General features: G+C 35.7%; 1 long non-coding RNA gene and 2 other non-coding genes across 21 annotated transcripts; all 3 read left to right on the forward strand.

Moving 5' to 3' along the window:
- Positions 1-8,178: 8,178 nt before the first annotated feature.
- LOC113295032 lies at positions 8,179-18,113 on the forward strand. Of its 19 annotated transcripts, none has more exons than XR_003332777.1 (7): positions 8,179-8,315; positions 8,482-8,563; positions 8,872-8,941; positions 9,946-15,390; positions 15,667-16,608; positions 16,792-16,897; positions 18,018-18,113. It is a non-coding gene; the product is annotated as an uncharacterized LOC113295032 (long non-coding RNA). The 19 variants fall into 19 exon arrangements; XR_003332776.1 differs by lacking the exon at positions 18,018-18,113 and adding an exon at positions 17,078-17,369; XR_003332772.1 differs by lacking the exon at positions 18,018-18,113 and having other exon boundaries at positions 15,667-16,108; positions 16,548-16,608; positions 16,792-17,369.
- On the forward strand, positions 12,414-12,503 carry LOC113342209. The gene has a single exon (XR_003356511.1). It is a non-coding gene; the product is annotated as a small nucleolar RNA Z101 (small nucleolar RNA).
- Positions 13,659-13,731, forward strand: TRNAQ-UUG. Its single transcript has one exon. It is a non-coding gene; the product is annotated as a tRNA-Gln (tRNA).
- Positions 18,114-25,910: the final 7,797 nt, after the last annotated feature.

The raw sequence follows: 25,910 nt of genomic DNA on the forward strand, positions 1-25,910 counted from the left end.
ATACATCCATATTTTAGGATAAGGGAAGACCCCTGAATGGCCACCCTTTTGATAATTTCTACTTCTAATTAGGCAGTTGACACTTGCATGCTTGCTAGCTCCAGATACGTCAATGCCAAATGACTCCAAACAATGAATTGTGTATGTATTTCTTTTCTTTCGCATAAATGACTCTAAAACACCTATAAAACTCAAAACAAACGTAATAATACATAATTCTCCAGAAAACATAACAAAGAAAGCATAATCAATAGATAAATATCAAGGTGTTTTAGACACCTATCACCGCACCTGCTGAAAAACCTCGGTACTTCGTCCAGTTTTGAACACCAAACTATTTTAAACTGCTAGACACTAGTCTACTATCAGACTTTGGACCGGAATGTAGTTAAAACCGAATGAACCTCCAAGCATTTCAGGTACATCCGTGCTCCTTACGTCTCTTGAATCTCACAATCCTCTACGCAACGTCCTTTACCGCTTAAGAGTTTATTCAATCTAAGTGAAGACTTTTGACACCAATCTGCCTCTAACAGAATAAACCTATGTGATTTCCCTTTTGATCTTTCGATTCAGGTTTGGAAATATGTATGCAACAAATGAATTCCATCAAACCTCACGAATATGGAACACTTATACCCAGTCAGCTGAGAATCCTAGAAAAGAAATATGTATGCAACTCAGAAAGTGTTTGCTTGAGATTCAAGAAACCACTTTCTCAGTTTAGATGAAATTCTTATTAGGAATTCATGTAAGCATGTGAGAAGCTCGCCTTGAAACTACACATGAAAATATAAGAATATACATTATTGTACAGGGTTCTAGAACCATGTATAATGATAGTTCGTATTGGCAAATATGCCTTTTGAACTTTCAAGCAAAAGGCAAGATCATTAACTTTCAATACTTAAACCATGATTCATAAACACAATGTGATTTGGTAAACAAAGTTGTCTTAGAAATGTTTATGAGAATTAAAGCAATGTCAAACATTTTAGTGAATAGTTTATGAGTATTTGCTTGGTTTCATACTGGGTAGGTATGTGTAAGGATGCACATTCCTATGGACCAGTCCTGAACTCAGGCTGCTGGGGCACGCATACCGGGTATATGTACACATAGCCATTCACGAACTCATATCCCACAGGTAAGTGTACTGGGTATGCATACGTCCCTCACATTCACGAACTCAGAACCTTAGGGTACACATACTGGGTATGCGTACCTACACTATTCCGGAACTCGGATCACTAGGGTGTGTGTACTGGGTATGCGTACCTACCCCTTGTCCACAATTTTAGTAAGTTCTGAAAACTCTCTTTAAACATTTTGAAACATTCTCAATTGCCATAGACAATAAATATCATTGATTGAGCAATTTCCAAATGATCAACTTGAACTAAAAACAGTTCATGAACAATAAAATGTTCTTAACCAAGATTGCCAAGGATCTAGAACATTCATTGCTTGAATCGTATTTCGGGAGATTTATCAAGACAACATAGACTCAAAATATCTTCTTTCCAGTATTAAATATATCAAAATCATACGGCATAGTTTCATAAGAGAGAGTGGTAAATGCCATGAGTAAATAGGATGGTTCAGTTTTCACATATCTCTTTGTCGATGAAGTTCTCAAAATGTCTTCGTCTGATCTTCAGTCATCAATCTTCGAGGGTTACTCTGTGATATTTGATACTCAACTACCATACTTTATCCTAGTTCGAGACTTGACTTTAATAGACTAGAAATTAAGATATGGTTTTATGCAACTAACATTGACAATAAGCTTTAGACAACAAAGTTTACGAGTTCAACCGAGCAATGCTCTAACAATGCATGTATATATCCCAATCTAAGCCAAAACCATAAATCGTAAAGTTTCAGAGAAGCTTATCACCAAAATAAATATCAAGAAGAATAACTGTTAGAGCACTGCTCGGTCGAACTCACAAGCGTTGCTATCTCAAGCTTGTTTGTCAAGTTTAGTTGATCAAAACTATATACTTGATTTCTAGTATACTTATAGTTATATCTCGGATTAAGATAGAATGTGTAGTTGAGATTTAGACTTCACGACGTTCACCAACTGAAGAAGAAGATCTACTGAGGAGCTTGGAGGAACTTCATCAACAAAAGGTATGTGGAGAATAAAATTTATCTATCACTCATAAGTCTATTCTATTCTATCTTATAATGAGACTAATTCGTATAAAAATATACACTTTTACATTATACACATTTTATATTTCGAGCCAAGTTTATCTTGCGTATCTATTTCTCGAAATACGTGTTGGAAGTTTTTGCTTTAGTTATATTCATCGTATTCTTGACGAGTTTAGTTGGAAACAATTTATTTATTGGAAACTAAATATTAAGTCAAAAGATGATCATGTGAAAATTACCTTGAACATCTTATATGATTTGTGTGAGACAATCATTTGATGTTAGCCCGGGAAGTTTGTATTGATCATTCGATCACTTGAAAATTACTTGAAGCTAATGGTATGTGTAAGATTACCATTGTCGTCTTCCAAGGATGTTTCAATGATTGAAATGAGAGTTTAGAACAATTACCCATGTCTGGATACAACACGGTATGCATACCTAGTATGCGATCTGTATTGTGATGACTCAGCTCCATAACTCTTGATTGTGTACCTATTATGCTAACGGATTTACCTGAGAAGGTCCGGAACTCTTGTTTGCATAAAGGCTTGACTAGGCCAAGTTTCGGAGTTGTTGTTCGCGTACTTAGTTTTTGAACACAGTAGTGAAGTTATAAAATCGGTTATGTATGATTCTCATACTCACGAACTAAAATATTTATGATTTAAGGAATGAAAATTAACTTTGCAAACCGTGGCATAATGTTCATGAATTGATTCTTGTATAAGTAGTTTGTGCGATTTCGAATTAAGCCGACTTCGATTCAATTTGTTCATATATATTTGTATGAGGTAGTGAACAATTGAACAAATCTATTTGAAACACAATTAGATTCATTTGATTATGGGCTATTTTGCGTCCTCCCCTCCCAAGATTGCTAATTAGCGTTTCCTCCCCAAAAAGATTTAAATTAGTGTTTCCTCCTATCATTAAGTATTCCATCTATTACTCGGTTAGCTGAGTCAGCATCTGTGCACGCGTGGCATATCTTTTACACGTGTTTCTCTGTCATAAATTGTACGTAACTGACTCATCCATTAGTTTTCTCTGTTCTTCTTCTCCATTAAACCTGCAACCAGTATTCATTTTATTACTGAAAATAAACAAACTTGCGATTCATATTTCCTGTGGCTTATTCCATATGTGTAACCGACCCAATAACAACAACATTGGTACCGCCAACAATACCTACACCACCCAAAACCGCAGCACATATCAAATCTAGTTATATCTCAAATCAATTATAAGAAGTAATCAAAAAAATTAAGTAAATCATAATCAAGAACCTCTTTTACAGTATCAAAAATACTAAACTAGCCACTAGGAGAAACATATCGTCACTAGCAACACCGATTTCCATCACCAACAACATAAAACGTCACCACATACATCCATAAAATCACCACCAGTACCATCCCTACCAATTACTAATTCCATTACCAAATTTCATCGATAACGAACTTAAAAATCAAATTTAGTCCCCTTGTATCTTAATTGAACTCTAATTGAAACTCCAATTAAATCCTTAATTGAATTCAGCAAAAACCCTAAAATCTCATATGAACTATCTACACCACAATCACCGATTCTAACTGCCAACATGGTCAACATCAATACTTCCCACCGTTACCGGGAAAGTGTAAGGGTTGTCGTAGGCACAACAAATTAATAAATATATTTCTCACTAATTAATTGATAATATAGCGATGGTAAGAGATCTTTCCCACAGAGAGCTGTGTAATTGATAGGTTAATTGATCAGCAAAATAAAGTAAATAACAATGGGGGATTGGTTGTAAGGTGAATATGAAGACAATAATAAAGAAAAAAGATGATCAAGGAATCCTTCGTCGTTATCAAGTGTTAACATGATTAATATACTTATCTATCGTTCATAAGAAACATTCATCATCAACCGTAGAATAACAGCTAGATCAGTGTTATACCCAAAACTCCTCCAATCACTGGATACGGAAGTTCACGACTACCAGATTCTATCCAACGAACCACCAAGTAGTAAATTACTCAAGGTGTAATCCAATCGAACGCCTTAAGCTTTGTGAATTTAGGTTGATCCCAGTAGTTAAACTTTTAGATCAAGGTTTACTTTCTGGTGTTGTCTTCACACACGATTGCTCCACATAATCCATCTGTAAGGTCTCGCGATTTCTACTTGTGTAGAAAGTTAATCGACGATTACTTATCTCATAAATTATACTAGCGACAGAAAAATCAATAGACTAATCTAGTATGCATCCCAAATCAATCTAAGAATCACTCATAAACCCTATATATGGTAAAGACAAACGATGATGATAAAAACTCTCAATAACTTGTATTATTAATAAAGCTTCAAGCTTAGAACATTGAATTCATCCATAATCAACAAAGGATTTAACTACTCATATTACAAAGAAGATGAATAATTGTGGTTTCCCCCTAAAGGGGTAAATCCTAGGTTTTTATGTAGAACTTATGATATCAGATTGACCGATTCCATGACCTAATTCCTTTTTATAGGTTTACATTGCTTGACCATCAAGTATTTAGTTCGGTTCAAGAACCCGACCCGAAAATACGAAATAACAACTCCAAACGTGCCCTTAGGCCTTCCAAAATGTAAATACACGTTTTCCTACTTGCTAAGTACGCGTACCAAATTCCAGCAGAAAGTTTCGGAACTTAGGTATGTGTACCCGTACGCGTACCTTAGTGTCTTCGGTATTCAATAAAAGCTTGTTTTGGCCACAACTTCTTCATCCGAACTCGGGATGACCTCATTCTTTTTGCATTCTTTTTATATTTCAATTCTCTTCAATATGGTGATGAGAAATACTTAATTTGAATGAGTTAAGATCAGTATTTGGCCCGTCTCTTGATTTTGAGTGTTTTGCTCCTTTTCATCGCTTTTCTTTCACTTCTCTTGGACTTCGGCGCTTGGATACTTGGAATACTTTTCTTCTTAGATCTTTTCAGCACTTTGTAGCTCCTTTTTGGATGATTCACCTATTAAAGGCAAATAAGAGAAAACAATAGTAATAATACGAATACATGCAAGAATAATAACTAATACAAGTATGGAATGGATACTAAAATCATATGAATTATGCACTTATCAAATTCCCCCACACTTATCTCTTGCTAGTCCTCGAGCAATCTAAATAAAACTAATCCTGAATACAACAACTCCATGTCGTTGAGAAAACGGTTACATTTAACATGTATAACAAGCCTTTAAACCCCTAGGTGTCCCTAGTGGACGAGTTATAGTCTCGTGAGGGTTTACAAGAGGTATACCCACAAAAAATACTCCAATTTCTCGCCTTGGGAGAACTACTAAGGATAGACACAAAGTAGTAAGCCAAAATTAGCCTACATATGTTCTTTAGCTGCAAACATCCCACATACATTTCAATCATCACACACAAGCAATTACTTATGTGTGACATTAAACCTGATTGCAAAACTCTACTAAGATAGTCATCGTTCTTGTTGCAACGATTGTAACAACACTCGCACACTGAAATCACATAGATAGATAAGAAAATGGAAATAGAAAAGTGAAGTGTGCAACTGTTGACTGAAGTGAAAGATGTTACCCACAATACTTGTATGAATGTCTCCAAAGGATTCTTATTTATAGTGCAATAGTTGAGATAAACACCCATTTAACTCAACCACATGATTAGATACTCTAAGCGCATGTTCCTTTTCAGCAAGTATGTGATAGTTGTCTTGGATCCTGCATTCCACGCTTGTTTAGGCGACGGAGACAGGGACAACGTTTCACACATACTGCTATCCAAGTGTCGAGAACCTCATCAATAGTCTTTTTGACTTGCTATATAATGATGCTAGGGTTTTTGTTTCATCGACTACATGATTAGTTCGCAATTACAGACTTATCACTTATTAGTGCCGATAAATGAAGAGGAGCCTTATATAAATGTTTCTTTTTCTTTTTCTTTTTTTTTTCGGCTCACTCTTTTATGAGTGTAAGACAATTGAATATAGGGCTTTTATATAAAATCAACCAATGATTACCTTGTTACAACATCCATGGTAGTATCAGGATCCCACCAAATCACTTTAGAGAAACATATAACTGCAAAAATAAAAATAAAGTGATTCAATAATGATTAATTGCGAGGATGACTCTTTCAAATGACTACCATAGATGAGTTTCACATTCAATTATGAACGTATATATTTAAGGATTTTAGAACGATAAAGTGAAACTTAATCTATAGTCGTAAGAACTGTTTCAACCTAAAAAGGTGTAGAGTGTCACCCTAAATAGCTCATAATTAACTCCAAAAGATGAAGTCTCAAGAATGCAAGAAATCAAAGAGTATTATTATTATTTTTTATTTCTTTATGCAAGCCAAACATGCTTAACTACTCCCCCACACTTAAACTCAACATTGTCCTCAATGTTCAAAACTGAAAACTCTGATTTCTGATATAACAACCCTGAAAAACTCGAAAAATGTACTAATGGGTAAGGAACTAGGAAAAACATCCTAAACAAAGTTGTCCGCCTACGTATTTTCTATAAGGTGTCAAAAGGGCACAGTATTTCGATAAATGGTCTGACTTTTATGGCCTCCAGACTGACAGACATGCAATCTGAAAAAGTTCTGTAAAAATACCGAAACTCAAATGTCCAGGCCAATCGGTCCAACTTAACAGACTCCAAATTCAGATTTTCTTTTTGGAAAAGAAAAGTGAGTCTGTCCTCTTTAAAAGTTGGGATCAACCACTCAAATCAGACTCCGTACGAAGTCTCAAGAGCTGTTTTCGTGACAAGTGCGCAGTCAGAATTTTCTGACAAGAATAGCTTTGTCAAAACTTTCATTATAGGTATAGGACTTTGTAAAATCTAAGATGGGAATGCAAGATATGATATGAAAAACTAAGAAAACTAAAAACAAAAGGGATAGAGATACAAAACCGATGGGTTGCCTTCCATGTAGTGCTTGGTTTAACATCGTCAGCTCGACGTTATTGTTATCGTCCGTACACCAATAATCTGAAAATTTGGTAATCCTTTCAAATAACAATCTGTAGTTCAAATAATAATCATTGTTATAAAAACGTATGGCCTTTGTCTCCATGATGACAAAAGTTATCAGACGGACGACATTTAATATAGACCCGATCCAAAGGTCGGGAAGCTCCGGATGGAGTAGTCATTAGACGACCCAGAAAAGACTCACGGTATTCAAAAAGTAATACCAATTTTTTTTTTTAGAAACACGGGATTCTGTTACACAGATATATACAGTTCAAATCCTAGTTAGTAAGTTCGCGAATGATTCGCGAATCATTCGCGAATTTTTCCGTATCACGAATTTTACCGTCTTATTCGCGTACGTTTGCAACTCCGAACCCAAGTCGCGTATTATGTGGCATTCCCGGATTATTCGCGAATCGTTCACGAATTTTACGTATCCCGAATGGTACGTCCGCTTAATTCGCCATAAATTCTTTAACTTTTACTTTTCAAAGACTCCACTTTTTGGGCTTTACTGCCTCCCGAACATACACGACCGAATATTAGACGTGTTGTAATTTTTATGAAACAAAAACGACTGAAGAGATTTGAAGGTGAAGGTGAGAGAGATCTCAAACTCACTAACCAAGCATCTAAACCACTATACGACGTCCTTTTGGATAACTAATGTTGTATATATTATTAATATCATCATATTGAGTTTATTTTTTCCTTAAATAACTCACACATATGCATACAAATTGGTCTATGACCTTATAAATACAAATTATTTGTTATATATAGATACCGAATTTTCAGAGCCGAACTCACATTTATAAATCGAATTATACACGTACGTATGCCGTTCCGAATTAATGACGAATCACGTCCCGTTGACCGAATTTTGGACCGAATCTGGATTTTACAAAACCGTATAATACTCGTACGTTTGTCGTTCCGTACGTTTGCCGAATCCCGAATTGCTAACTAGGGTTCAAATCAATAAAAAATCTATGTTCATCGTTCCCGTTCCCGTTCCCCGAATCTCTTCCTTCCCTAAACCTCTCTCCGCTCTCCGTGTTCCCAAAGAAAATATCAACAGTTAGCATAGGTGCTATTATTGACCTCATGGATTTCAGAGTAATTTCAGAGTAAGTGAAGCATCGGTTTAGCTCGATTAGGATTCCGCTACTGTTGTTTCTCTTATTGTAGCTGATAATAGGACTATTTGATGATTGGGTTATCTAATTTTGTGCATTCACGTTCTTTTTACTTTTGGTTTGTAAAATTCCTAATTGGTCGATTGATATATGATAGGTAACTGATTTGGGATCTCTTTTGTTGTTTCTCACCAACATAAAAAGCAGAAGACGATCTCCATAGGTGACCCTTTCTAAAGGTAATATATTCTTATCATTATTTTTGATGGATAAGGTTTAAGCACATTTGATTCTTAGAGGTACTAAATTTGGTTTATTTTTCATCATAGAAAGAGTTTATTATCGAGGAATAAGGTTCACATCTTTATATTTTGATTTTCGCAGCGAGGGACTAAGTCATTCTGATTATTTTATTCTGCTATTTTTTCTTCTTTGGGTATCAAATACCTTGGTGAGACAGATCAATTTCAAATTGAAGTTTGATGAATAAACAAAGAAAATAGTTAGAGAAATAAATTAATTTGTTAATTTTTGATCTTTTTGATAGGAACTTGAAGGTCTTATATGATGAGTGAGTGAATCCAATACACCTGCTGGTGTAACTTCGACGGAAATTGGTAATTTTATCAATTTATATAGAAATCTCTTGGAGAATCTAACATATATCAGTTCATTTTCTTTTAATGTAATACCTAATATAATACCTAGACTTAATACTAATTGACATGTGTTCTTTGCTTACCATAGATTTATGTTTCCGTCCTCTGACAATATGTCTAATAACTTCAAGTTCCAGTCATGTTGATTATGATTACTAATACCCTTGGTGTGATTATTAATATTTAGAACTTCCTCCGGTACTAATTTAGTGTATCCAAGTTCTCTGAGTTATATTATAACTTGATATTGTGTGAAAAAGTTCGCTTGCTTATGTTTCAAGAGCTAAGGGAGATGAGCTCACTCCTATAATTGGTGCAAATGTGCCTCGGGTATTTTTATTTCCTCATTTCTCTTACCTGTAAGCAAGAGCTTGGAGATATTAGGTGTTTAGCATTGGAAAAAGTAGTCGAAGTCCTTTAGCTTCCCTATAGGTATGGATACCTGGGATGCCCCTAGATAGTAACCCGGTGATAAATCAAGTTGGTGAGTAGATATGGACATTTCCTATACCCACCACATCTGGATGCAACATCAACAATATGGGTATGGTTTTGGTGTTTGTGTTTGTTTTTTCCTTTAATAAAGCTTTTGTAGGAGTTTGTCAAACAATTACTGTAAAAGTAAATTTTGGAAATAAGCATCGACTAGCATGTTATAGTTTTTTTTCCAAAATTCACAATATAAAGTAGATTTGGGCATCAAATGTTGTATATATTAAGCTTTTTTGTATTCATGGGAGACCGAATTATGGAACTGCAGTATTCTCTTGGTCATATACCCGGCTTGACACAACTGCATGACTTTATGCGTCTTCCAGTAATCCCTTTGATCATAAAGTCATCAGTCTCAGAATTTCCCACCTGCCATCGTGTAGTTTACTATTGACCTTTCTCAACCATCTCTTGCTAACCTCTCACTTTTTTTATTCTTTGTTTGCTTTTCATCCTCCATTATACTAAAGGTACCAACAACAACCGAAAGAATGGGAAAGGGTTATGAGCAAACTTGACAGGTTCACAAATGGCTGCAATTTGCAGGCTGTCCTGGAAGCCATCAGCGTTCGCGCTTTCTGTTTAGGTATATCACCTCTACCCCTCTAATTGGAGACATAAACCAAGAAATAAAAATAAAATAAGGCTCCTAGATGAGTATAAAATAATGGTCCATTGTAAATAGTAGTTAAATAAAAAATCACTGATTAATAGTCAATAGTTTATCTTTGCATTTTTCATTGCATCAGGTAGAAAATCTAATGGGTGTGAAGAGAGGGGTATTCTCCTTGGCTAGAACTAGAACTTACAAGATACTCGATTAGTGTTACTTTTGCACTACATAAAAGCCAACCATTTCGCTTTAAGATATTGCAGCTGCAGGGGTCTAGCATTAAACACTTACAATTTGTTTGATCAGGAAAAAAGGATTTTATTCTTGCGCAAATGCATAAAGGAGTACCTAAAAATGTTATTTGTACATGTGATGCACTCCTCTACGAGAGTGACATCAATTGTGTTGACAGGTTCAATGTCTCTGATGCCAAGTTTGAATCCAGTCTGCAAACAATGAACAACGGTTAGATCAAGTGGGATACCTTGGTTACAATATACTAATTCTATTCCAAGCCAGGCGTTACTCTGAGTAGTTCAGGTATAGTTATCCGAGCAGTTCAGGTACTTACAATAGACGTCTTAGCTGAACTACTCTGCTTTTGGGAACCTAAACAACTGCTATATTCAATTACAGGCAACTATATTGAGGACTTGCGTATATTTATACTGCTATATTTAAAACTTTTCTTTTTTTCGCCAAAATAAACTGAAAGAGGATATTGGCATTTACGATTTTGATAAAGAGATCATTTGAACATGAATATGGATACTTCCTTCCCATATGATTGTAGATACTTTGTGATTATGAAATTTTGTTACTCTCCTGCAACATAAGTATGGATACTTTAACTTGACATTGGCATCTATAATTTTGATGTTTTCACCATTAGTTCATACATCCGGTTGAGGATTAACACGAAAAATAATTGGAGATCACAGAACCAGTAGTGAAGAAGAACTCTTCCTTGAAAACAAAGAGAAAAAAAATGAAATTTCTCCTTGAATTTGTAATGTGTTCCCCTGTTTTTACGCTGATTTCAAGTTCGAAAGTATGAATTTTGGATTGTGTTGATTTCATGTCTTCTCCATTCTTTTGTTGGGAAAAAATGAACTGTATTAAGCATACAACGGTTGTGGAAATGGCTTGAGAGAACTAGATTATGTGGTTGCACTCTCCCTTCTTTTCTGTTCATCAAATCTGTCTTACGGCGCCTGGCAAGTCGGGTATCTATGGGAAACAATACAGCGCGAAGAAGCCAGCCATATTCTATGCCTATCTTGCCGTTTGGCCTCTTCCTTTACTGTTCTACTAACAATGACCAAGATTCATAAGTATCCGCATTTACAGGACCGATACTATGGACCATCTATGGGAAACAATACAGCGCGAAGAAGCCAGCCATATTCTATGCCTATCTTGCCGTTTGGCCTCTTCCTTTACTGTTCTACTAACAATGACCAAGATTCATAAGTATCCGCATTTACAGGACCGATACTATGGACCATCTTTGGGGTAAAGCTCAGTTTATTTGACAGAAGTCCTTCCGGGGTGTCAAAATCCTGCAACCTTGCTAGCATCAAGGGGGTGAACACGAATGCCGACGATTATGGTATTCAGTCGGTAAAAAATAATTAGCATGCCACATATTTTAAGTTCTTCTATAATAGTTTAACACCTCATCTGCAGCTGCAATTTGCTTGGTTGGCAAACCATTTAATGTTTCTCCAAATAGCACATAGGCAGGAGAACTTAAATTGGAATCTAATTGTTTTACACTTTTACTTCACGTGTTGTGCTCTGGAGTTATAGAATGGCTGAATAAAACAATATCAGAAGAGGCATCGTGGCCCACAAGGATATGGTGCTCGATGTGTATTTGCGTGAAAATAGAAATGAGTTGGAATCCTTGGCTGAAAAAATAAGTTTACAGGCACAACAACATTGCAATGTATTGTTGGTGGTGTTTGGTATCTTCTGTGAATTCACACTGCCATAGGGTACTTGCATGTTTTTGCATGTCGAAATTAATTCTTTTCGGTTATGTCAGGATATTGCCACTGCTAATCATATAACCTTTACGCTCATGTTATTCAGTCAGAGAGGAGTGGTGTACCAATTACTCATGTTATTTGATTCTATGTTCTCATATATTCATCCTTGCATTTTATTGAATTTGCACCTCAGCTGTCAGACAAGTCCTTCGAGCAAGGTCAGTTTTTCCACCTCTATTGTTATTTACACGAACTTTCTTTACTCTTTGCATAGCTTTTATTAGCCTTTTCTGAATGATAGTTGTGGTTTTCTTTAACTGTTGAATGTAAAAGTGCGCAAATGAGGAAATTCTATTGGTAAATGGTAATGTGCGTCTAAATACTTCGTTGATGTTAACACCATGGAGATCTGGTGCCCAGAAGAAATCCTTTTTTGTTTGATTTTGTTATTGTTTTCCCTCATTTTATTTGTATCAATATTCAAAATAATGAGGAGATGATTAGGTAAATTCCTTATGTGTTTGGTCGTCAAACTAATGGCACAATAGTATTAGCTCTAGGAACGCCAGTATCTATCATGATATGAACTTTCGAATGTGTACGACAAACCCATGAAGAATCTTACAGGGCCTTTCATAACGAGCAAATCGGTTCATGTTTTAGCAAATGTTTGTGTCACACTTCTTCGACTTGAACCAAAATTAGCCAACCGAATTGCAAACGTAGTTGATATAATAGTATGTTAAAAAGAAATATATGTATCACATATAGCAGTTTGATGATACTCACCAACTGCCAAAGGATATTGAATAACTGATTTGGGTCTCTTTGCTGGAGCATCAAGTTTCTTCTCATGGAATTTCATATTTGAGCTCAACAAATTGGCCTTAATTTTCTCCATTTATCGTAACCAATGTGCTCAATGGTTGAAGCAGGTGAATCAGACAGCGGAGCCCCTGCATCAACGTATCTGGATCAAATGATGGTTTTCAACCAAGGACTAATCCGTGGAAGGCTTGGTAACATATCTGCATCAACGTATCTGGATCAGATGATGGTTTTCAACCAAGGACTAATCCGTGGAAGGCTTGGTAACATATGTCTTGCATTTGCTTCGTTGTTGACTTTTTCTTACCAAAATTATACTCTCAATAGCCAAGGTATGCCAAATTGCCTTTTACAAGTGTGGTTGTCGGGTATAGTTAACTCCCCATAGATGATTTTTTCTTTGCATCTTTTAGATATAGGGAACCTGTTTCCTTATAAATTTATTTTTGTATCAAATATGTTCAACTTCCAAGACCATCCATAAAGCCACGTCATTTTATTCATTGTAATGGATCAAAATTGCTCGATTGGTATGAACTGTTGATTGTGAACTTAATTTTCCTAAATGAAATTGCCAAGTATCGATAAGTTTATTGTGATGCGAAGACTGATTTTTTGATGTTGAATATTAAAGTCATAATGAATTTTTGTTATGTGAAAATTCTACAATATAGTGACCCAAGATGATGTATGATTATAAATCTCATCTCTTTATCGGAGCTCATTCAGTTTCCATGTATTGCCACTTGCCATCTTAGCTCAGCTGGAAGAGCACGTGGTTTTGAACCATGTAGTTGTGGATTCGATTCCCACAGATGGCGGAGGGACCCTGTGGTTGTACGCATATTTTGGTGCAACTAATCTAACGTGGTTCTTTTTGCAGTACCAAATCTTATTACTTATCGCACTTATATTGAAGTAGACTTCACTGGAGATTAACAGGTCTCTAGGTAGCCAACTGAGGTAGTTCACTGTCTCTGCAGATCAATTATGGTATTTTTATTCCTTTTACCAAGACACTTATACTTCTTATTTATCAAGGTTCACGGGTGCTTCATTACACGTCTAAGGTTCGAATTGAGGCATCTTGGATTGTTTTCATAGGTACTCAAATGTTTTCGTAGGTACTCAAATGTTTTTGTTTTTAATCCTTTAGAGGTAAAAATTTCTATGTTGGGTTCTCAAAGACCGTGGGCATGACTGCCCATTAGGAACCTATTATCAGCAGAAATTCTGCAAACTCTATGCATTAAGACTGAATATTACTCCCTCCGTTTCTGAAAAAGAGATTCTTTCACTTTTTTATTTTAGCCTAAAAATAGGCCAAATTGAAAAAGTGAAAGTATCTCTTTTCCAAAAACAGAGAGAGTACTTTTTTGCAAGGTTTTCAAGGTATTACCGAGTGTAAGCTTTTTAAACTGTTTGCGCAATAAGTAAATGATTAACCTAACCTGGAATTAAGACTCATGCATGGACATAGTATGCTATGGTGGTCATTGATAGTAATTGTTCATAACTTTTTCAGATTGAAAATTTTGTTATGTGTATATTATGCATAAACTTTTGATACATAATTCATAAAACTCCAGTTAGGAGAACTTTACTCGCAGGTACTATCTGTTTTTTTAGCCAAGTCTACATGTTTCTAGCCTATGCTTCTTTGTGGTATTTGGTTGTTTGTTGACAAGAGCATTTAGCTAATGGTAATTGTTGTCTCCGTTGTATATATATTTCATATGTACAATATTGCACATAGGACAGTATCTACGTTCAAAATCGACGCAGTAGTCTCTTGGTTGGTAATTTCCAAAAAAAAATCAAAAATCTAGCCTAACTTAATACTAACAATTCTCGTGATTCCAATTCAAGGAAGCAACATACTTCAATGTTTAAATTGTGAATTGTTGTTCCTCATATATTATACCAGATCAGTATTGCTGAGAAATCTTCTTCCATGTCTTAACTTGATCAGCGAGACTAGCCATATTTACATCTTTGTTTTTGCTGGACTATGAATCATAAAAAACGAACAGGGAGTTTCGTAGAAAACAATACTTCCTTGATGTTTTTAGGTATGCTTAAGAAGTAACCCGACCAACTATAGATATAATTGCTCTTTGTTACTATACAGTTATGCTTAGTCTTGCATTCTATATACTACCATTCTGAATTTGGTGGCAGACAAACTGTTTACTTCCTTATTGTCCCGAAGTTTGTGTTTGTATTCACATTTTTTGTGATATTTGAGGTTTATTCACAGCTTTAACCGACGTTGTTTTAAAGCCAGAGTAGCGATCACGAAGAGGCAACTGCCACTATCATGGTTTACATGGAATATATGATTTACAACTTTGATCTTAAGAACCTAAAAGAATGAGAAAAAGAGTTTTCTAACACATCGATTGTTCCTTCCATATTTGTTAATGGACTGTGAAATTGGGCTAAATGATGGAGATGAAGCTTTTTTGTCAATTTTCTAGGTTAGTTTCTGTTTGTATTTAAGATTTTCATCAATTTTTAAACGGTCTTAATGATTTTTATTATTTTCGAGATACGAGCCAACGATATTATATGAGCTATGATTATTATAATTTCTTGATAATGATCGTGGGTTTTCTGGCTAAATTTTCTTTAGAATATATTCATAACACAAACATGACTCACAATATCTTTCAAGTAATGGGACGCATATGAAAACTACAATGCACTTTATTAATCTTTGCATACAAATGCTGATTCGTATTTTTTAATGGCAGAGCTTTGATACAACAGTGGAATAACACGATAGTTTCAGTTGGTGGGGTAATTTGATTAATTTTGGAGAGTTATTAATGATTATGGATGTGGTAAATCTGAAACTGCATGGTGTGAAGGTGGTGCAACCTCTAGATTAACATTATGAGAACAAAAACTCTAATTTTGTGGGGCTCATTTGATTGTCAGAAAACATTGGAGCTAGCTGGAATTTCCTAAGCTTTAGAAAGGGTTAAAAGTTTACATCAAACTCGAGAAATACTTTTGTACCAGTATTAATGGCAAGCTGATTTTCTTCTTCATCCTATCTTGCAGCTAAAGATGGAAAATCTTCTTACTTACTGAAAGGAGAGGAACAAGAAAGTAATGAGTTGATAGTAAATCAAGTGACCTGGGTTCGTACCAAGACAGTAAAAGGTACCAAAACCCCTCATCCTTTAAAAGGTACCATAACTTTTATTTTTCTATATTTTTTTTGTCAGTGTTTCGGGTCTTGGTGATGGTAGTGGTAGTGGTGGATATGAAGGGAACAATTGTTATTCTTCATCAAGTTAAAGAGAAAAAGTTAGGATGGTTCACCAAATAAGTTCGATTCAGATAAAATTAAACCCATTTTGAGAACAAAGTTTATGTTGAATCTCCTTTTGTGGCATCAATGAAAGAAAATGAAGTTGAAGAATATGTCTTAAGAGACTACAGTCAGAAGCAAAGATGTTACTAAGAGAGAAGCTAAATCATATTGCAGTTCATGTATATAAATACATTTGTAAAAATTGATCTTTATCCTGTCTTATGTAGGCGCGGCTTGCCTATTAGTAAGCGGATGATAACACAACCAATGTAGGTTGTGGAAGCTCACTAATGTGCTCTTTCTTTTGTGCAGGACCCAAGTCATACAACATCGATTGGTTTAATTTAAGACTGGATGCTCTAATGGTTATTAGGTCAAACCAAGTTTCTCGAGCTGAACTGAATATCATTTATATACTATATCATGCTGATTAAGTAAAATAAATAGTCCTCTATGGTGAACTGAGCATCTTAGAATCGATTCAACTATAAGTAGACGTGCAACACTGTCCTCCTTCTCTGTTTTCTAATTATTTATTCTATTGATTTCATTACAGAAAGGTTGTTGAGAATCAAATCGGAAAAAAGATGGTTATTGATGACTGCAATGCTAACAACCTGTTTATGTATTTGGATGCAAAGATTCAGTTTTGCAAATCCAAGGTTTGTGTTGCTTTAAAACCTTTATATTACTTCCCTTATAGGCTAGAATATATATTTAGTAAGGTTTTGACAGTCATAATATGCAACACATCTTTACTGAATGGCTTGACAGAGTCCTTTTTGTTAACCGAGTTTTGACAGTCATAATATGCAACACATCTTTACTGAATGGCTTGACAGAGTCCTTTTCGTTAACCGAGTTTTAGATTCCAATAACAAAGAGTCTACAAACGAAATTCATGAAGCGCATTGAGCTTTGAACTAAAGTTGTCTATGCATACAAATCTGAACTTGATTTTCCGTACCTGGCTTATCCATGGACTCGAATAAGTTTCCAGGTGACAAAATTTGGTTCCAAGTACAAGTACTTTCCTCTAAGGTTACGATGTATTAAAATGCGTAACTGCTTTTCTATCCCTAACATTTGTTTCGATAACTCTATTTGTTTCGATGTGGTACTCTTTGATTGGAATTTAAGCCTATAGAATAACGCCTTTAACTTTATTTGTAAATTATCTGTAAGTAAACTAACTCAAAATAATCAGTAAAGAAGCATTGTGCTGTTACTGTTTGTATAATGACTTTTTGTCTTATTTTCAACATCGGAAATTAAGATAATATGCTTATTTTCGTGCGTAAAATAAAATTAAGACTATCTAAAACTACAAAATTAATTTATGCAAGCTTAGATCAGGAGACAATGGAATCACAATGGTTGGCTCGCCACAGCCGGATGACCCCAACTAATATAGAAAGACCATATAGGATTCAACTGACAGTGAAATATGGTAAGTGCATATTTTGTTGACTTTTTTACATGCTAGAATAAAACATAATTAAATCCGTGATGTTTCGAGTAAATGACATGGTAAAACATTCACCAACGAGGCGACGAGGCTTGCTTGAGAACAGAGAATGGTTCTACATGTCTTGCAAGCAGATGTAATAAAAAGGCTGAGTAAGATAAAAGCGAGGAACCTTGGTGTAGCAAGTGCAAAACTAAATTTGAAAATGATATACCATGAATGAACGACATTTTTAAATAAATGAATGGAAAATACACCGAGGCTTACTAACACCTTAGAATATATGCATGTACAAATTGAATTTGGATGTAAAGGATGACAGAGATGCAACAACGTTCACAGTGCTGGGAAAGACTGCAGAAAAGTTGATAAGATACATTGCCAAAAAAATATGTAGGATGACCTGGAACAACACAATGAGGTAACGACATATTAGTAAGAATATTTAACTTGAGTATAGATAGATGTACTATAACGCTTTCTCACCATGTTATTTATTTCCAAAATCAAATTAACAAGGGAGAAAAGACACACAAGGTGGTTCAACCGAATCAGATATTGGTAATCTAAGAATACAATATAAACATCCAATCTGATAATTTTAAGTTCCAAAAAGCACTCAAGCCAGAAGGCTTTTAGAGGATTCAGATGCTGCTGATACAAAATACCAGGTAGCTTTGCAAGTAATTGGTATTAAAGTACTTTCCATTTTCACATATGAATCATCGTTTACACATAAAGCTCCTATTCTCTACAGGGTTCTGGTCGTGAAAAATATGTTACACATACTACCAAAGATAAGGATTAGGAGGGGTTGGAAACGTGTATTAAAAAACAACAAGGAAGCAAAGCAGCCAAACATATTCGGTGAAAACTAAAAAGGAAAGTAGACTCTGATAATGACGAGTAGGCAACCAATGGTTGAGAAAGTAAGATCAAGTGATTGATATATTTTTTCAAGATATTTTTTTTGATGGAATTGTGTGCCTAAATATTTTATTAGTACCGACTACGTTGTAGTGTTTTTTAATGTACTGTTGAAAGTATGTGCCTTAAAAATTAAATATGTACCTTTGGAATAAAGTATGTATATTTACGAAGAAAAGAAAAATGAAAGGTTGAGCCATACCTAGTAGCTTCACAAAAACATTAGCACAAAACATAAATATTGAAGCTATCACTTTATTGAAGTTTCACCCATACTCGGTCCTTTATACACTCGGAAGTGGATAGAGAACATAGAATTCGGGAACTTCAAAAGGTTCCTCAGCTTGGTGAACCTGCACAATACTCAAATGAAACACATCAAGTGGTGGATACTTGGAAGCAAAATAATCCGTTAAAACTTTGGAAGCACACAACTCCAATCCTAAGTGAGCTATTTTCTTAAAAGTTGGGTTAACAACTCTTTGAGAAGCTACTTCGATTGGATGGAAAGGATCAATAGATATAGAATTATGCAAAGGATTAGACAAACCTTGTATCTGATCCTCCAATGAGTTATTTACCTCAAGTATATCGTGGTCCTCTATCAAACTATTGTTATCTAGCTCAATTGGGTCTTCCACGACTTCAATCAATTTGGTTTCATTCTCAATCTCCATCTCCTCAACACTCTCGTCATCTGAATCAAATTCCGCTCTCATGAACTCTTCTTCAGTATAAATTTTAGGGTATTCTGTATGAGTCTCCGTTGAGGGAATAATCGGGTCTACTTCTTGCAAATCAATGATCGCTGTCGCAGGCGTCAAAAATAATTACACTTTCTTACTACTCAAAATATATAATGAAGCAAGGGCAAGAAATGATCGTTCCCACAGAGAGGACTTAGGTTGTCAATATATTATGGCTTCTTATAAGTAACGAGGGGAATTTTCTGATTTTTATATAAACTAAAATAAAATAAAATCAAAAGAATGAAAAGTAAACACGCAAATCAAGGATGTGAAAGTATTGGTCAAGGATTTCGTTTTCATTCACTAACACATTCTTGTTTTAATAACTAGAATTGATATTTAATCTCTCATTATCAAAGACCCTAGGATACCTTGATCGCAAGTTTATCCCGCAAATCTCCTCTTATCATCAACAAACACATTAAAAGATGCGAATATGAATTTTATCTAAGAGAACAACCTAACGTGTAAAAGTACTAATCAAGTTTAATTCCCTAGATGCATTAAGTTCTATGAAACCAGGTCAATCAAAGCAATCGAACGTGTAAAAGCATTAATCCGATTTAACAAAGGTTATGATTCACTTGTGACTACTAGGATGTATCACTACAAGCAATATCCACAATTATGCTACTTGAAATCAGAAATTTATCACTTTTGCGTATAATAAACTCTAATCTAGCAATAAAGATGAAAGCAAACTCAATCGATTCGCGACTCGACTAAACACGCATTCAAATCATGCAACAATATTAATTGTGAATCATAAACGATAATACTGAGACAAAACTAATATATCAAACAAGGATTCATGTTATGTGAAATCAACTTTATCCATAAACAAAAATAATAATCTAGCTCATGCTCATGGAGTTCATAACAAGAAGAAAAAAAAAAGCTTTCATGTTGTAAAACCCTAAAACAAAAGTAGAAGTAAAGATAAGATCTCTGTAGAGAGATAAAGCCTCTCCTTTAATACTTTCTTTGCCTTCCCAACTCTAATTCTCGGCTAAACCTCCAGCCCATCATCTCAACTTCCATTCGGGCCTCAAACCATAAGCCCATTAAAATATTTAGCCTTTTGCCTGTCAGTTTTAGAGAACTGTCAGCCTATTTTAAGCCACATCCTCCAGCTGCCGGCCATCTCCTCTATTTGACACCAACTCACCAACTGCTCGTCTGCACAGTCCCATTGCAGTAAGTAGCTTGGCTAACACAACATCCAGCACCAACCAAACACACCAGTACCAACCCATTTCAACTCAAATACCTAACTGCAACTTCAAACCAAAACTAGCACCTGCAATCTGTACCACTTCAGTCACCTCCATTGCAATCAACATCCTTCTCCGAAATCCATGCCTGCAATGCCTTCTGCAATGCCTATAATTAAACCTCATACATAGCATCAGTGTCGGCTCCTTTCTTGCATTCTACCATGACAATTCCCATCTCAGTTCACTTGCAATTGAAACCTAAACATACATCTGACTCCCTGTAGCTTAACTGCAACTGGCACAGCAGCTTAACCCTTTGTAACAACCAGCTCGCAGCCGCACCTGTAAACCATTCAAATCTGAATCATACCACTGCCAATTTCCTGCAATAACTGCACAACATCTCAGCTTCACATACTGCAACTGCAACATCAGCTTGCAATTCATTTCACCTCAGGCATTCGCCAGCCTTCTAAATTCAAGCAATTTCAGTTCACCATTTCCTTGAGTTTTGCACTGCAACATCAACTGCACCACCTGCTCCATCATCTCCAGCTTCTATAATCTTCTCAATATCAACAGCAGAACCTGCTCCATCCACAGAGTCCCACCATTCTTCAAGCATTAGTTACATGACCAGAACCCATCACAATTCATCTCTTAACAACTCCAGATGAACTTCAATTCTCATCACAACTCTCAAATTCATATTCAAATCTTCCTCCCTGAGTTCTCTCGGCTTCAATCCCGTAATTCTCTCAACTCCAATACCTTGTCCACCAGCAAACCCATTTCTGCAGCTGCAACTCCAATTCAAGAACCCATTACAAATCAGCACCAGATCTACTTTCTCATTCACACGGACCCAGCTTCATATCTTCATTTCTTCTCAGCTCTGTTTCATAATTCCACCAACTCAAATTCAGCTTTAGATCTCCTCCACTGATCCCTGTAATCCTTCTGCAATCGATCTGCTTATCACCATTATTCTTCAATTGAATCAACCATTAACCCTTGATTTCAGAACCTAATTATCAGAACAATCAACACATCCCCATGAAAATCTTCTCTTCAGTTCATGAACCAGCAGCAACTTTTAATCTTCCATCACCTGATTGTCCAATTGATTTACTGCGCCATTTCGATTTCAGCTTTATCGCCATGAAATTCAGCAGCCGAACTGCTGCCTCTCCTTCCTCTCTTTCTCAGACAAACCAAATGATTAAGAAGAGAGTGTTTCTCGATTTAGGGTTATAAGGGGAATGGGTGGATAATTGACACCCACTCATCAGGATAAGGGCCACCAACAAAAGTAACAACCCCTTAGTGATTTCATTTCCACGGTCAGTCCTGCGAGACTGACAGTTCAACTCAATTCAGTTAACAAATTCCGCAACTCTGCTATACTTCAAAAGCTCGCAGCTTCTTCATATGAAGTCGGAATGGTCTCATTCTTTCACCGGTGGCTTCGTCTTTTCGTCCTCTTCAAGTTGGTGAGAAGAAATCCTGGATTTGAGCTAGTTCCACTACCTTTTTGCTCGAATGACTCCAAAGTACCTAAATAACTCAAACGCACACATAAGATACATAATTTACACAACAATAGCAAAGAAAGCATAAATACTATGTATAAATTTAGGTGTTTTAGACACCTATCAATCAACCGGCCTAAAAACATTGTAATCTAGATGTTCATTTTAACATTGATATGCATTTGAGTATGTCACACCGTTCATAACAATGGTTCGGTCATACCAAGGCTCCTCCTTTTGAATAGGCGAATGATCATTATTAAGATACGGAGCTTGAATAACTTCATTACTGTTACAAAGGCTTTCCAAAGGTTGCTCATCTCCAAAGTATTTGTTTTCGTCCTCAGAAATTTCAGAATTAGTTTGGTTTTGAGGCCAAACTTCTTCCCCATCCCTATTTTTACTGAGTTGAGCAATTTGCTCGTATAATTTCTCTGAATTCCTTTGAATTTCTCGATATGATTCTTCCCAATCTTGGCGTTGTAGATTCTCAGCCATCATTTGGATCAGTTGATCAAGACGTTCTTCACAACCTACTGTTTTACTCACCACACTATTTTCAAACCAAGTTTCCCCTTTTTGAATAGGTGAATGATCATAAAAACGATCATGAGTTTGGTTAGTTATATTGTAGTAAGATTCAATTGTTGTATTGTTCTCCGCGCTTTGTTTCTCATTAATTGGTTCAGGCGTGGATACACTGGCCTTTAACTGAAGAATCAACCAATCAGGCAACTGCTCACATCTAGAAGATAAATGATTAGAAGCACAACTATCCTCCCATCCTTGTGATTGTTCACTTACATGCCCGTCATAAGGTTGTTGACATGTATGAAAGGTTCAGTGGGATATTGATCATAGCCAATAGGATGGTTGGTAATTGTTATAAGAATGAGATTGAAAACCATATTGATTACCACTGTTGTATGTGTAATCTTGTGCTCTGTACATGTTATTTCCGTAAGGAAACATGACGACTCACAAGAACAAAAGAGAAAATAAAAGCAAAAACCTAAAAAAAAAAACAAAAACAAGGTAAACAAATAACAAATCAATTAGCAAATGCTCCCCAGCAGCGGCGCCAAAATTTGTATGGGTTGTCGTAGGCACAACAAATTAATAAATATATTTCCCACTAATTAACTGGTAATATAGCCGTAGTAAGAGATCGTTCCTACAGAGAGCTGTGTAATTGATAGGTTATTTGATCATCAAAATAAAGTAAATAACAATGGGGGATTGGTTGTAAGATGAATATGAAGATAATAGTAAAGAAAAGAGATGCTCAAGGAATCCTTCGCCATTAGCAAGCGTTAACATGATTAATATACTTATCTATCGTTCGTAAGAAACATTCATCACCAACCGTAGAATAACAACTAGATCAGTGTTATCACCAAAACTCCTCCAATCACTGGATACGGAAGTTCACGACTACCAGATTCTATCCAACGAACCACCAAGTAGTAGATCACTCAAGGTGTAATCCAATCGAACGCCTTAAGCTTTATGAATTTAGGTTGATCCCAGTAGTTAAACTTTTAGATCAAAGTTTACTTTCTGGTGTTGTCTTCACACACAATTGCTCCACAGAATCCCTCTGTAAGGTCTCGCGATTTCTACTTGTGTAGAGAGTTAATCGACGATTACTTATCTCATAACTTCTACTAGCGACAGAACAATCAATAGACTAATCTAGTATGCATCCCAAATCAATCTAAGAATCACTCATAAACCCTAGATATAGTAAAGACAAACGATGATGATAAAAACTCTCAATAGACTTGTATTATTAATAAAGCTTCAAGCTTAGAACATTGAATTCATCATTAATCAACAAAGGATTTAGCTACTCATATTACAAAGAAGATGAATAATTGTGGTTTCCCCCTAAAGGGATAAACCCTAGGTTTTGATGTAGAACTTCTGATACCAGATTGATCGATTCCATGACCTAATACCTTTTTATAGGTTTACATTGCTTGGTCATCAAGTATTTAGTTCGGTTCAAGAACCCGACCCGAAAATACGAAATAACAACTCCAAACGTGCCCTTAGGCCTTCCAAAATGTAAATACACGTTTTCCTACTTGCTAAGTACACGGACCTCAAATTCCAGCAGAAAATTTCGGAACTTAGGTGTGCGTACCCGTACGCGTACCTTAGTGTCTTCGGTATTCAATAAAAGCTTGTTTTGGCCACAACTTCTTCATCCGAACTCGGAATAACCTTTTATCTTTCAATTCTCTTCAAGATGGTGATGAAAAGTACTTAATTTTAATGAGTTAAGATCGTTCTTTGGCCCGTCTCTTGATTTTGAGTGTTTTGCTCCTTTTCGTCGCTTTTCTTCCACTTCTTTTGGACTTCGGCGCTTGGATACTTTGAATACTTCTCTTCTTAAATATTTTCAGCACTTTGTAGCTCCTTTTGGATGATTCACCTATTAGAGGAAAATAAGAGAAAACAATAGCAATAGTACAAATACATGCAAGGATAATAGCTAAAACAAGTATGAAATGGATACTAAAATCATATGAATTATGCACTTATCAGAAAGCATTACTCTTCATAATTATTTCTCTCTTCATAATTAATTTCTGTTGAAATACCTACCCTAAACCCAATCGTTCTTCCCTAATATTTAATAAATTTTAAAAATTAATTTTGGGGGTATATGACCGATGCATCAGTGGTAACAACAGATGGAAAAAGAAGTAGTGAGAATGGGTGATAGTGTGATAGGATAGAGGGGTTGTAGCAGAGAAATTTCAAAGATACTTGATGCAGCCGGAGAAGAAGAAGAAGTAAAGGATATCTCGCTCTCTGTCTCTTATTTTCGTTGCAACACGTATTGGTTAGAGAGTGAAGTTTCTTCAGATTTCAACAGGTGTCCCGGATTAGTTTTCATTGAGAGGGAATTTTAGATATTTTCATAAATTATAGCCACGTGTACACATTTACTCAGCTACGTGTACAATCCATGCCACGCGTTTACAGGTGCTGACTCGTCTAACTGTGCAATGGACGGAATACTTGATGACAGGAGGAAACACTAGTTTGAATCTTTTTGGGGAGGAAACGCTAATTAACGATCTTGGGAGGGTAGGAAACGCAAAATAGCCCTTTGATTATCTATCATGATTGATTGATCCTCATTTTTAATATAGAAGTGTTAGGTGAATACGGCTAATGATAGGTGTCTAAAACACCTTGATATTTACCTATTGTTTATGCTTTATTTGCTAAGTTTTCTTGTAAATTATGTATCTTATGTTTAATTTTGAGTTTTAGGTACTTTGGAGCAAAAGAAGAAGAAACGTCGCTTAAAAAAGCTAAAGTGTCATTTCATGTGCAACTGCTGATGGGGGCGAATTATTTCTCATTATTTGCTTTTATTTCTTCATCTCTATCTGAAAAGCACATCGGCTTTAGTGATGCAAATTATGTCTGAAAAGCATGGCAGCTTTAGTGATGTAGAAAAATTAAGGAGAAGAAGTGGATCTGAGAGGTAAGAGATGGATGTTGTTGGTGGAAGAATTTGAATAAGTGGTGTATTTTTGGCATTTGAACCCTCGGGAGAAAGTATTGGAGGCACGCCATAAATGCACTAAGGGGCACCCTGATTACTACGGGGATCCCTACTTTCGACACCCAGCAGGCTGGTTAAGGGGTAACCTTCTTCAAGCTTTTGAAATAAAAAAAATTGGCGGGAAAATGGGTTTTGAAGAAACAGATTTAGGATTCGGATTTTGGAGAGGTTTTATGGAGATGTGAAAACTACT

The sequence above is a fragment of the Papaver somniferum genome, chromosome 1, assembly GCF_003573695.1.
Source record: "Papaver somniferum cultivar HN1 chromosome 1, ASM357369v1, whole genome shotgun sequence".
NCBI lineage: Eukaryota > Viridiplantae > Streptophyta > Magnoliopsida > Ranunculales > Papaveraceae > Papaver > Papaver somniferum.